Source organism: Schistocerca americana, chromosome 9, assembly GCF_021461395.2.
Source record: "Schistocerca americana isolate TAMUIC-IGC-003095 chromosome 9, iqSchAmer2.1, whole genome shotgun sequence".
Lineage (NCBI taxonomy): Eukaryota > Metazoa > Arthropoda > Insecta > Orthoptera > Acrididae > Schistocerca > Schistocerca americana.
This window is the reverse complement of record NC_060127.1, coordinates 162,555,788-162,569,747: the sequence shown is the minus strand read 5'-3', so window position 1 is coordinate 162,569,747 and position 13,960 is coordinate 162,555,788.

Here is a 13,960-nt window from a genome sequence, read left to right as displayed (position 1 = left end):
TTATGAAAAATTAGCGGAAGCGAAATACTCGCCCGCTATTAACATAATATTAATTTTTCTCCACAGCCGCACTAAGTTGCAGAAATACGTAGCTTTAAGATTCTTATTTTCAGTACCATAGCTGAGAGCCAGAGCCAGGACTCCGACTACAATACAATGGTCAACGGAGGTAAGAAAATACTCTCGCGCGTGTGTGGGCCGCAATTGTAATTAATAACTAAAGATCTTTTGCTTTAAAGTGAACTGACTAGGAAATTAATATGAAAAGTTTATTACATTGTTCAGCTTGTATGCTCATGTTTTAAGATGCAGCGAGTCTAACATTCATTAACGTAACAAATAATTTGAGATTAATATTGTTAAAAAGGAGAACTTCAGGAAAGCATTTAATCGTAAAATCAAAATTAAATGGAACATCGTTTTTATTAAGGCCCACCACGTAAGTCGGCAACAATCAAAAAATAATAATAACAATAATAATATATTAAATTACGACGGCCGACGGACGCGAGATGCCACAGTTCAATGCTTGCCCCGTTTTGCCAGTCAGAGCACACCCATGAAGTCCGACATCTATAATGAGGGGTGGCTGCCCAGCCCCACGACTTCTGGACGTGATTCCACCTTGGACTTGAAGACACACATCACAGTACTTCTCTAACAATTTGCAATTTTCAAAATGCTCGTGCCGAGGCTCTGGGGAGACACAATCTGCCCTCGGTCAAACTCAGGTGGATCCCACGCCTTCTCTACTCTACACACAGACAGCACACTCACTGATACTACGTGCACCGATTGTGTGTCTGACTAGCAGTCATTACTCGACAGGTGACACTGCTGTCGCCTGAAAGTGTTTATATCGATAGTAGGTCGATGACCATAATGTTCTGGCTGGTCTGTGTATATGGCTGATCAGTGTGTATGGAGAATAACTCATAGATAAGGCCAGAGAGGATACAAGAGGCCCTGTAACTGGAGGTAGGATGAAAAGTATGTAAGTGAAAAGCAGAGCTGGCGAAATGAAAATGGGGGCTACAGCAGACGCTGAAGAGTATTTCAACAAGTGACAAGGGATATGGAATGAAGATAAATACAGCAAAGGCAAATCTGATGAAAAATAAGCAAGAAGTAAGCTCCAATTAAGAAATTGTTCTGCGGAAGAAAGACAGAACTAGGAAAATCCTTGCTGTACCTGGGGAATTTTAATGACGGTAAGGACGCTCTACACAAGAAATAAGGAGAGCATCCACACACATGAAAAAAAACTGAAAACTGCTCTCAGAAAATTTTGTCACCCTCCCTACCACCTCGGTTCAGAGAGTTCCGGAACCTGTACAGAAAACTGGAATGGATACCAACATAAACATCATTTACGCCCTTTCCACTGCTCATGAAAACCACACATTGCATGTTCTACCACCATACAGCGAGACCTTCAGAGGTGGTGGTCCATATTCCTGCACACACCGGTATCTCCGATACCCAGTATTGATGCATGCCTGTATTCTTCGTAGCGTACTATCCACAAGTTCATCAAGGCACTGGTTGGTCCACATTGTGCCACTCCTCAACGGCGATTTGGTGTAGACCCCTCAGAGTGGTTGGTGGGTGGCGTCTTCCGTAAACAGCCCTTTACGATCCATCCCAGGCATGTCTGAAAGAATTCATGTGTAGAAAACATGCTGGCCTCTCTCGTCGAGCGATGCCGTTATCCTGAAGGAAGTCATTCACAAGATGGGCACAATGAGGGGGTGAACTGTCGTCCATGAAGACGAATGCCTCGCCAAATAAGCTGCCAATATGATTGCACTATCGGTTGGCGGCACTCACGTATCGTACAGCCGTTACGGCGCCTTCCACGACCACCAGCGACATACGTCGGCCCCAGATAATGCCACCCCCAAACAGCAGGAATCCTCCACCTTGCTGTACTCGCTGGACAGTGTGTCTAAGGCGTTCAGCCTGACCGAGTTGCCTCCAAATACGTCTCCGACGATTGTCTGGTTAAAGGCATATGCGACACTCATTGATGAAGAGAACGTGATGCCAGTCGTGAGCAATCCATTTGGCACGTTGTTGGGTCCATCTCTACGACGCAAAGATGGAGCTCACCATCGACGTCGAGAGTGAAGTTGCGCATCATGCAGCCTGTTGCGCATAGTTGTAACACGACGTCGTGTGGCTGCACGAAAAGCATTATTCAACACGGTGGCGTTGCTGTCATGGTTCCTTCGAGCCATAATTCGTAGGTAGCGGTGATCCACTACAGTAGTAAGCTTTGGGCGGCCTGAGCGAGGCATGTCATCGACAATTCCTGCCTCTCTGTATGTTCCCCACGTCCAAACCACATCGCTTTGGTTTACTACAAGACACCTGGACACGTCCCTTGTTGAGATCCGTTCCTGACAAAAAGTAACATTGCGGTCGAGATCGAACCGCGGTATTGACCGTGTAGGCACGGTTGAGTTACAGACAACACGAGCCGTGTACCTCCTTCATGGTGGAATGACTGGAACTGATCGGCTGTCGGACCCCCTCCGTCTAATACACTCCTGGAAATTGAAAAAAGAACACATTGACACCGGTGTGTCAGACCCACCATACTTGCTCCGGACACTGCGAGAGGGCTGTACAAGCAATGATCACACGCACGGCACAGCGGACACACCAGGAACCGCGGTGTTGGCCGTCGAATGGCGCTAGCTGCGCAGCATTTGTGCACCGCCGCCGTCAGTGTCAGCCAGTTTGCCATGGCATACGGAGCTCCATCGCAGTCTTTAACACTGGTAGCATGCCGCGACAGCGTGGACGTGAACCGTATGTGCAGTTGACGGACTTTGAGCGAGGGCGTATAGTGGGCATGCGGGAGGCCGGGTGGACGTACCGCCGAATTGCTCAACACGTGGGGCGTGAGGTCTCCACAGTACATCGATGTTGTCGCCAGTGGTCGGCGGAAGGTGCACGTGCCCGTCGACCTGGGACCGGACCGCAGCGACGCACGGATGCACGCCAAGACCGTAGGATCCTACGCAGTGCCGTAGGGGACCGCACCGCCACTTCCCAGCAAATTAGGGACACTGTTGCTCCTGGGATATCGGCGAGGACCATTCGCAACCGTCTCCATGAAGCTGGGCTACGGTCCCGCACACCGTTAGGCCGTCTTCCGCTCACGCCCCAACATCGTGCAGCCCGCCTCCAGTGGTGTCGCGACAGGCGTGAATGGAGGGACGAATGGAGACGTGTCGTCTTCAGCGATGAGAGTCGCTTCTGCCTTGGTGCCAATGATGGTCGTATGCGTGTTTGGCGCCGTGCAGGTGAGCGCCACAATCAGGACTGCATACGACCGAGGCACACAGGGCCAACACCCGGCATCATGGTGTGGGGAGCGATCTCCTACACTGGCCGTACACCACTGGTGATCGTCGAGGGGACACTGAATAGTGCACGGTACATCCAAACCGTCATCGAACCCATCGTTCTACCATTCCTAGACCGGCAAGGGAACTTGCTGTTCCAACAGGACAATGCACGTCCGCATGTATCCCGTGCCACCCAACGTGCTCTAGAAGGTGTAAGTCAACTACCCTGGCCAGCAAGATCTCTGGATCTGTCCCCCATTGAGCATGTTTGGGACTGGATGAAGCGTCGTCTCACGCGGTCTGCACGTCCAGCACGAACGCTGGTCCAACTGAGGCGCCAGGTGGAAATGGCATGGCAAGCCGTTCCACAGGACTACATCCAGCATCTCTACGATCGTCTCCATGGGAGAATAGCAGCCTGCATTGCTGCGAAAGGTGGATATACACTGTACTAGTGCCGACATTGTGCATGCTCTGTTGCCTGTGTCTATGTGCCTGTGGTTCTGTCAGTGTGATCATGTGATGTATCTGACCCCAGGAATGTGTCAATAAAGTTTCCCCTTCCTGGGACAATGAATTCACGGTGTTCTTATTTCAATTTCCAGGAGTGTAGGCGGTGCCCATGCATGGTTGTATAAGCTGTGGCCTTCACCAGACATCACGGCACCTGGAGTTGTTGTTGTTGTTGTTGTTGTGGTCTTCAGTCCTGAGACTGGTTTGATGCAGCTCTCCATGCTACTCTATCCTGTGCAGGCTTCTTCATCTCCCAGTACCTACTGCAGCCTACATCCTTCTGACTCTGCTTAGTGTATTCATCTCTTGGTCTCCCTCTACGATGTTTACCCTCACCGCTGCCCTCCAATGCTAAATTTGTGATCCCTTGATGCCTCAGAACATGTCCTATCAACCGGTCCCTTCTTCCTGTCAAGTTGTGCCACAAACTCCTCTTCTCCCCAATTCTGTTCAATACCTCCTCATTAGTTATGTGATCTACCCATCTAATCCTCAGCATTCTTCTGTGGCACCACATTTCGAAAGCTTCTATTCTCTTCTTGTCTAAACTATTACCGCCCATGTTTCACTTCCATACATGGCTACACTCCATACAAATACTTTCAGAAACGACTTCCTGACACTTAAATTTATACTCAATGTTAACAAATTTCTCTTCTTCAGAAACGCTTTCCTTGCCATTGCCTGTCTACATTTCATATCTTCTCTACTTCGACCATCATCATTTATTTTGCTCCTCAAATAGCTAAACTCCTTTACTATTTTAAGTGAATCATTTCCTAATCTAATTCCCTCAGCATCACCCGACTTAATGCGACTACATTCCATTATCCTCGTTTTGCTTTTGTTGATATTCATCACATATCCTCCTTTCAACACTGTCCATTCCGTTCAACTGCTCTTCCAAGTCCTTTGCTGTCTCTGACAGAATTACAATGTCATCGGCGAACCTCAAAGTTTTTATTTCTCTTCCATGGATTTTAATACCTACTCCGAATTTTTCTTTTGTTTCCTTTACTACTTGCTGAATATACAGATTAAATAACATCGGGGACAGGCTACAACCCTGTCTCACTCCCTTCCCAACCGCTGCTTCTCTTTCATGCCCCTCGACTCTTATAACTGCCATCTGGTTCCTGTACAAATTGTAAATAGCATTTCGCTCCCTGTATTTTACCCCTACTACCTTTAGAATTTGAAAGAGAGTATTCCAGTCAACATTGTCAAAAGTTTTCTGTAAGTCAACAAATGCTAGAAACGTAGGTTTGCCTTTCCTTAATCTTTTTTCTAAGATAAGTTGTAGGGTCAGTACTGCCTCACGTGTTCCAATATTTCTGCGGAATCCAAACTGATCTTCGCCGAGGTCTTTCAGTGCTCTGTCAATCTCTTCACGCAGTATCGTATCTCCCATTTCATCTTCATCTACATTCTCTTCCATTTATATAATATTGTCCTTAAGTACATAGCCCTTGTATAGACCCTCTATATACTCCTTCCATCTTTCTGCTTTCCCTTCTTTGGTTAGAACTGGGTTTCCATCTGAGCTCTTGATATTCATACAACTGGTTCTCTTTTCTCCAAATTGTCTCTTTAATTTTCCTGTAGGCAGTATATATCTTACTCCTAGTGAGATAAGCCTCTACATCCCTACATTTGTCCTCTAGCCATTCCTGCTTAGCCATTTTGCACTTCCTGTCGATCTCATTTTTGAGACGTTTGTATTTCTTTTTGCCTGCTTCATTTACTGCATTTTTATATTTTCTTCTTTCATCAATTAAATTCAATATTTCTTCTGTTACCCAAGGATTTTTACTAGCCCTAGTCTTTTTACCTACCTGATCCTCTGCTGCCTTCACTACTTCATAGCTCAAAGCTACCCATTCTTCTTCTACTGTATTTCTTTCCCCCATTCCTGTCAATTGTTTCCTTATGCTCTCCCTGAAAGTCTGTACAACCTCTGGTTCTTTCAGTTTATCCAGGTCCCATCTCCTTAAATTCCCACCGTTTTGCAGTTTCTTCAATTTTAATATGCAGTTCATAGCCAATAGATTGTGGTCAGAGTCCACATCTGCCCCTGGAAATGTCTTACAATTTAAAACCTGGTTCCTAAATCTCTGTTTTAGCATTATATAATCTATCTGATACGTTTTAGTATCTCCGGGATTTTTCCATGTATACAACCTTCTTTTATGATTCTTGAACAAAGTGTTAGCTATGATTAAGTTATGCTCTATGCAAAATTCTACCAGACGGCTTCCTCTTTCATTTCTTAGCCCCAATCCATATTCACCTATTATGTTTTCTTCTCTCCCTTTTCCTACACTCGAATTCCAGTCACCCATGACTACTAAATTTTCGTCCCCCTTCACTATCTGAATAATTTTTTTATCTCATCATACATTTCATCAATTTCTTCATCATCTGCAGAGCTAGTTGGCATGTAAACTTGTACTACTGTAGTATGCGTGGACTTCGTGTCTATCTTGGCCACAATAATGCGTTCACTATGCTGTTTGTAGTAGCTTTTTATTCATTATTAAACCTACTGCTGCATTACCTCTATTTGATTTTGTATTTATAACCCTGTATTCACCTGACCAAAAGTCTTGTTCCTTCTGCCATCAAACTTCACAATTCCCACTATATCTAACTTTAACCTATCCATTTCCCTATTTAAATTTTCTAACCTACCTGCTCGATTAAGGGATCTGACATTCCAAGCCAGTTTTCTTTCTCCTGATAACAACGTCCTCTTGAGTAGTCCTCGCCCGGAGATCCGAATGGGGGACTATTTTACCTCCGGAATATTTTACCCAAGAGGACGCCATCATCATTTAACCATACAGTAAAGCTGCATGCCCTCGGAAAAAATTACGGCTGTAGTTTCCCCTTGCTTTCAGCCGTTCGCAGTACCAGCACAGCAAGGCCGTTTTGGTTATTGTTACAAGGCCAGATAAGTCAATCATCCAGACTGTTGCCCCAGCAACCTAGAGTATCAGCAACCAAACTGACAGTCTGCAGCCGCGGGTTGCCCGCTTTCGCAGGCACACCGAAGCACTACACAACCGACAGGCAATATTGATGAACGGCCACAGCCACAACGACAACAACAACACCACAGCAAAGACACCGGTTGCTAATAACGGCCCACATAAACATAAGGAAGAGATCGCTGCTGGTCCCGGAACTATTTTCACACGTCAAACCACGTGATGGAAAATAGTTCCGAGGTACTCATCCGCCGAAGCGCTATAAAGGCCAGCGCTTGACCGCACGTCGGCAGTTCATCGACCGTCAGCAGATTTGGATAGCTGTCGACCCGGCAGCACGGCTTGGATCTTCTCGCTGATCTCTGGATTAGGCTTGGTATATCGGAGAGGTCTGTGGCGGAGACTAGTAGGAAATTATTTCTGTTGTTTTCTATTCTTGTATGTAGTTGCGATTCGAAGACGGATCGCTGTTTTGCGTTAGTGTTACACTTGGAGAATTTGTTTTGGTTAATTGCACAGTCCGATAAACTGTTTCGGACGTCGGTAGTTACTTTCTTCTGCTTACGCAGACATATCATTATACATCTTTGGGCGGATTTAGTGGCATCTCTGAACAATCAAATGGACTGTGTCTGTGATACACACACTGTCAGCGCTTATCTTCAGCAGTTCTGGAAACTTTTTGATCTGTGTATGTGAAAGAGAAAAGATGAAATAGTTATGACGTCAAGAATAATTCCAGCGGAAATGAGGAATAGATTTGGTGAATGTTATATTTTCAGTGAGTGAATAACGGACAGTTATAAAGAAACAAGAAAGATGTTTGCAAAGTTCTGAACAGTGGGTATGCTGAAGAATGTTTATGGTGCAGTAGGCACGGAAATTTAAGAATCATGAAATAATTAAAGAAGCAGAGGAAGCAAGAAAATTATTGGAAGTGATACGAAAGAGAGAAAATTATTGGGTGGGACAAATGCTGCGTAAAAATTACCTGCAACAAAGAATTACACAGGGAAAAGTGAAAGGAATGAGAGGAAGACGTAAGAAGAGATTTGGAATGATGGAACTTATAGATTAAGGACGATGGCTAGGACGGGACACGATGGAAAGCCTTCAGTTGAAACCAGTCATAATACAGATGCACCCAAGAAAAAGGAAAATGAAATATTTGAATATCAGTCTAACCAATTGAGTCCTCACGTCCAATTGCACTGCAGCCGCATAGAAGCCGTGTTTTTGGATAAGATGTTTCATACGATTGCTCGTGTTCACTTAAATTCAGTTTTTCTCTGCTATCCACTGTGAATGCCTGCACTAGTAACGCAATGGTTCGCTGCCTACATGACTTTCTGCGCGGTCCTGTCATACTAATCTGACCACCGCCTGTGATCGTTCACAGACGACAGGTGGGAGTACCAGCAGTGGAAGGTATATAAATCGTGTCGGGTTACGTGGTAAACAGTGCAGTAGCTGTCGCAAAGAGGAAACAGAGCGAATTATCTGACATTCATTGTTTTTTGGACTAACGGTGGAACCATTCCCCAAACGGCTTAGTCCGTAAAACGTTCGCATGCTACCGTGGTTAAAGTATGCCGTGCATATTCAAATGGCGCTATCTTAAATCAGCACCATGGCAACTGTGGTGAACCACGGAGCGATAGATTGCATGGGGTACGAAAGTTGTAATGCAAACAGGCAAACAAGCATGCAACACTTGGGCAACTGACCGCCGAAATGAAGCACGGGGCTACCAAAAGTGCGTCCTCAACGTCTCTTCAGCGATCACTGCTGCGTACGGACCTCCACAGCAGGAGCGTTCTTCATACACTACTGGCCATTAAAATTGCTACACCACGAAGATGACGTGCTACAGACGCGAAATTTAACCGACAGGAACAAAATGTTGTGATACGCAAATGATTAGCTTTTCAAAGCATTCACACAAGGTTGGCTCCGGTGGCGACACCTACAACGTACTGACACGAGGGAAGTTTCCAACCGATTTCTCATACACAAAAAGCAGTTGACCGGCGTTGCCTGGTGAAAAGTTGTTGTGATACCTCGTGTACGGAGGAGAAATGCGTACCATCACGTTTCCGACTTTGATAAAGGTCGGATTATAGCCTATCACGGAACGCCGTGCTGGATCCCAATGGCCTGGTATCACTAGAAGTCGAGATGACAGGCATCTTATCCGCATGGCTGTAACGGATCGTGCACCCACGTCTCGATCCCTGAGTCAGCAGATGGGGACGTTCGCAAGACAACAACCATCTGCACGAACAGTTCGACGACGTTTGCAGCAGCATGGACTATCAGCTCGGAGACCGTGGCTGTGGTTACCCTTGACGCTGCATCACAGACAGGAGCGCCTGAAATGGTGTACTCAACGACGAACCTGGGTGCAGGAATGGCAAAACGTCATTTTTTCGGATGAATCCAGGTTCTGTTTACAGCATTGTGATGGTCGCATCCGTGTTTGGCGACATCGCGGTAAACGCACATTGGAAGCGTGTATTCGTCATCGCCATACGGGCGTCTCAGCCGGCGTGATGGTATCGGCTGCCATTGGCTACACATCTCGGTCACCTCTTGTTCGCATTGACGGCACTTTGAACAGTGGACGTTACATTTCAGATGTGTTACGACCCCTGGCTCTACCCTTCATTCGATCCCTGCGAAATCCTACATTTCAGCAGGATAATGCACGACCGCATGTTGCAGGTCCTGTACAGGCCTTTCTGGATACAGAAAATGTTCGACTGCTGCCCTGGCTAGCTCGTTCTCCAGATCTATCACCAATTGCAAACGTCTGGTCAATGGTGGTCGAGCAACTGTCTCGTCACAATACGCCAGTCACTGCTCTTGATGAACTGTAGTACCAGCCCGCATCTCGTGGTCGTGCGGTAGCGTTCTCGCTTCCCACGCCCGGGTTCCCGGGTTCGATTCCCGGCGGGGTCAGGGATTTTTCTCTGCCTCGTGATGGCTGGGTGTTGTGTGCTGTCCTTACGTTAGTTAGGTTTAAGTAGTTCTAAGTTCCAGGGAACTGATGACCATAGCTGTTAAGTCCCATAGTGCTCAGCCATTTGAACCATTTGAACTGTGGTATCGCTTTGTAGCTGCATGGGCAGCTGTACCTGTACACGCTATCCAAGCTCCGTTTGACTCAATGCCCAAGTGTATCAATGCTGTTATTAGGGCCAGGGGTGGTTGTTCTGGGTAAGGATTTCTCAGGATCTATGCACCCAAATTGCTTGAAAATGAAATCACATCTCAGTTCTAGTAAAATATATTTGTCCAATGAATACCCGTTTATCATCTGCATTTCTTCTTGGTGCAGCAATTTTAATGGCCCGTACTGTATATCCATGGTGACTACAGTTGGCCGGCTGGAATCGACACCCCAGTATCGCAACGGGACGTTCGTTGAATGGCGACAGATGACCTTTTCTGATAAATCACTCTTCGAGCTCCATCGGACAGATGGTCATTGGCGTGTACGGTGTGAACCGGCCAAAGACAAACTCACTGCATCACGGGAGGGATGTTACGATCTGTAGAATGTTTCCTTGGCACCCCAGGGTGATCTCGTCATTCTAGAAGCCACAATGGATCAACACAAGTATCCATGTATACAAGCAGACCATGTCCACCCCTGTATGCAGTTCGTTCTTCCTCGGCGCTATGGCGTCCACCAGCAGGACAACGCAACGTGGCACACAGCTCACACAGTGTACGTACATCTACATCTACATACATACTTCGCAATCCACCATACGGTGCGTGGCGGAGGGTACCTCGTACCACAACTAGCATCTTCTCTCCCACTCCCAAACAGAACGAGGGAAAAATGCCTACCTATATGCCTCTGTACGAGCCCCCCCCCCCCTGCGGGTCCGGGGTAAGAATAGGCCCGAGGTATTCCTGCCTGTCGTAAGAGGCGACTAAAAGGAATTTCAACCGTTTCGGCCTTCTATGTGATGGTCCCCCTTGGGGTTTGACCTCCATTTTTCAAAATTCTACAGAAGTACGAGCCTTTTGGGGAAGGACACCTTACATGGTGTACCACTGGTCCTAAGTGCACTAAGACCTTGGCACTCAGCATTGCACCGGCGTTGTACCCATACCCACTATTCCTCAAATTGGGCCTAAACGCCTGATGAGTTGTCCAAGTTACGCCCATAGTGCATCGCCATCTGCACCAGCTATCATGATGGTCTTTCCATGGCACCAGAAATCCAGCATGGCAGCCAACCCGTTGTGGTGGGGTCGTCATGTACCCTCTAGGTTGTAGCCCCCTGACAACACAGGGATCGTACTGCCGATACCTGAGCTGCACCCTCCCCACGTCGGCCAAGGAGTAGATGCCCATCTCCTTGGGGCATCAGGACTCCCGGCAATGGTCATCCTGCCAGGTGGCCCTTGCTGCGACTGGGTGGCGCCCGTGGGGAGAGCCCCTGGTCGGAGTGGGTGGTATCAGGGCGGACGTTTCGCAGATGAAACGTCAACACATATCAGGTCGCTCTGCGGCCGAGTCTTTCAAAAGAAAAGGTACCGTTTCTAGTTCTGGTTCTCCTGCCGTTTCCCCCTTGGCCACTCCATGGGAGGAGGGACAGGCCCGCTGGCTTGGGGCGAAGTACTTCCAGCGCTATTTGGTCTGTTCTCGAACCGATGGGGGGGGACGTTCGCCACCTCCAAGCCCATGTTCTTTGTTCAGCACATTGAGGACGTCTTCGGGGAAATCGAGGCTCTCAGCAAGATGCGTTCAGGGTCCATTCTTATCAAGACCACCTCCGCCACACAGTCGGCGGCGCTCCAGGCGTGCGACCACCTAGGGGACATCCCAGCATCAATTGTCCCACATCTGGCACTAAATAGGACGCAGCGGGTTATTTTTCATCGTGACCTCCTGCTACAATCTAATGAGGAGCTCAGGGCCAACCTGGAGCGCCGCGGCGTGCATTTCGTCCGGCGAGTCCAGCGCGGCCCCAAAGACCATCGCATCGACACCGGGGCCTTTATCCTCGCCTTCGAGGGGGACGTTCTCCCAGAGAAGGTAAAGGTGATGTGCTACCGGTGCGACGTGCGACCTTACGTCCCGCCTCCTATGCGCTGTTTTAGGTGTTTGCGCTTTGGGCACATGTCGTCACAGTGTGAGGCTGAGCCCCTTTGTGGCGATTGTGGACGTCCTTTTTGTGAGGCACATACATGCACCCCACCACCTCGGTGCATTAATTGTCCTGGCGTCCACTCGCCTAGATCCTCAGACTGCCCCGCATATCAGAAGGAGAAGAAGATACAAGAAACCAAAACTTTGGACCGGCTCTCTTATTCTGAGGTCAGGAAGGAGTATGACCGCCTCCATCCCGTGCCATTGACCACTTCGTTTGCCTCAGTTGTGTCCACTCCTTCCGCGGTATCCTCACCCCTATCCTGTCCCCCCTCCGCCTCCTCCGCCCATCAGGGGACTCTGCCACCGCCTCCCAAATCCCTCCCTTCCAAATCCTCCTCCCCCGTGGCCCCCACCCCCTCTGCCCCAGGGGCCACCCTTCCTCCTCCTCCTCCTCTCCCCCCGCCACCTGAGAAGCGATCCTCTTCTCAGGCGTCCATCGGGGAAACGTTCCGGACGCCAGCTTCCGAGGTCCGGCGTTCCAAAACGGACCCCGCGCGTGAGGACCTTCTTCGGGTCCAGCCCACCATCCCTGTGCCTCCTCGGCCTTCCAAGAAGGCCTCCAAGAAGAAGTCTCTATCCCCCTCTCCACCCCGGCGCGTTTCGTCTGACGCTCCATCCGTGAGTCGCTGCTCCCGGCCGTCCTCAGTTTCGCCGGGACGCTCTGCTGCCTGGCGCTCAGCTGGCCTCTCGTCGGCAAATGATGCTGCCCCTCCTACACAACCAGGGACAGCGGCCGCAGCTGGCGACGACTCGATGGAACCGGATCTGCCTCCCGCCGGTTGTAGCGTTGTTCCCTCGCAACCTGGCCCTCCGCGGCCGTCGAGGTGACCAGCTCTTCCCCCGTCTCGTTCCCCCAACTTTTTGACTAGCGATGGCCTTGTTACATTGGAACATAAGAGGTATTCGATCTAATCGGGAGGAATTACAACTGCTCCTCCGCCTGCACTGTCCGCTCGTCCTTGGTCTCCAGGAAACCAAGTTGCGCCCGACTGACCGTATTGCCTTTACCCACTATACCTCGGAGCGGTATGACCTCACCCCTGTGGACGGTATCCCAGCTCATGGTGGGGTCATGTTGCTCGTTTGGGACGATGTCTATTACCATCCCATCCCATTGACTACCCCACTCCAAGCAATAGCTGTCCGTATTACTCTTTCTGCTTTTACTTTATCAGTTTGTACCATCTACACTCCACCGTCATCTGCTGTTAGTCGGGCTGACATGATGCACCTGATCGTTCAGCTTCCCCCACCGTTTTAATTGTTTGGCGACTTCAATGCCCATCATCCATTTTGGGGCTCTCCTGCATCCTGTCAAAGAGGCTCACTCTTGGCGGATGTCTTCAACCATCTCAATCTTGTCTGCCTCAATACCGGCGCCCCGACTTTCCTCTCGGACTCTACTCATACCTACTCCCACTCGGACCTCTCGATCTGTTCTACCACTCTTGCCCGTCGGTTCGAGTGGTATGTCCTTTCTGACACCTATTCGAGCGACCACTTCCCCTGTGTCGTTCGTCTCCTGGACCACACCCCGTCCCCACGTCCTTCGCGCTGGAACATACTGATAGCTGACTGGAGACTTTACTCCTCCCTGGCGACCTTTCCGGACCACGATTTTCTCAGTTGTGACAGTCAGGTCGAATTCCTCACGGCTGTTATCATCAATGCTGCCGAACGTTCCATTCCTCGTACTACCTCTTCTTCACGTCACGTTTTCGTCCCCTGGTGGACCGAGGCTTGTAGGGACGCTTTCCGTGCTCGATGACGTGCTTTAGGCACCTTTCGCCGCCATCCTACGTTGGCGAATTGTATTGAATACAAACGACTCCGAGCGCAAAGCCGTAGAGTCATCAAAGACAGCAAAAAAGCTTGTTGGGCCTCTTTCACCAGCTCCTTTAACAGTTTTACTCCCTCTTCCGTCG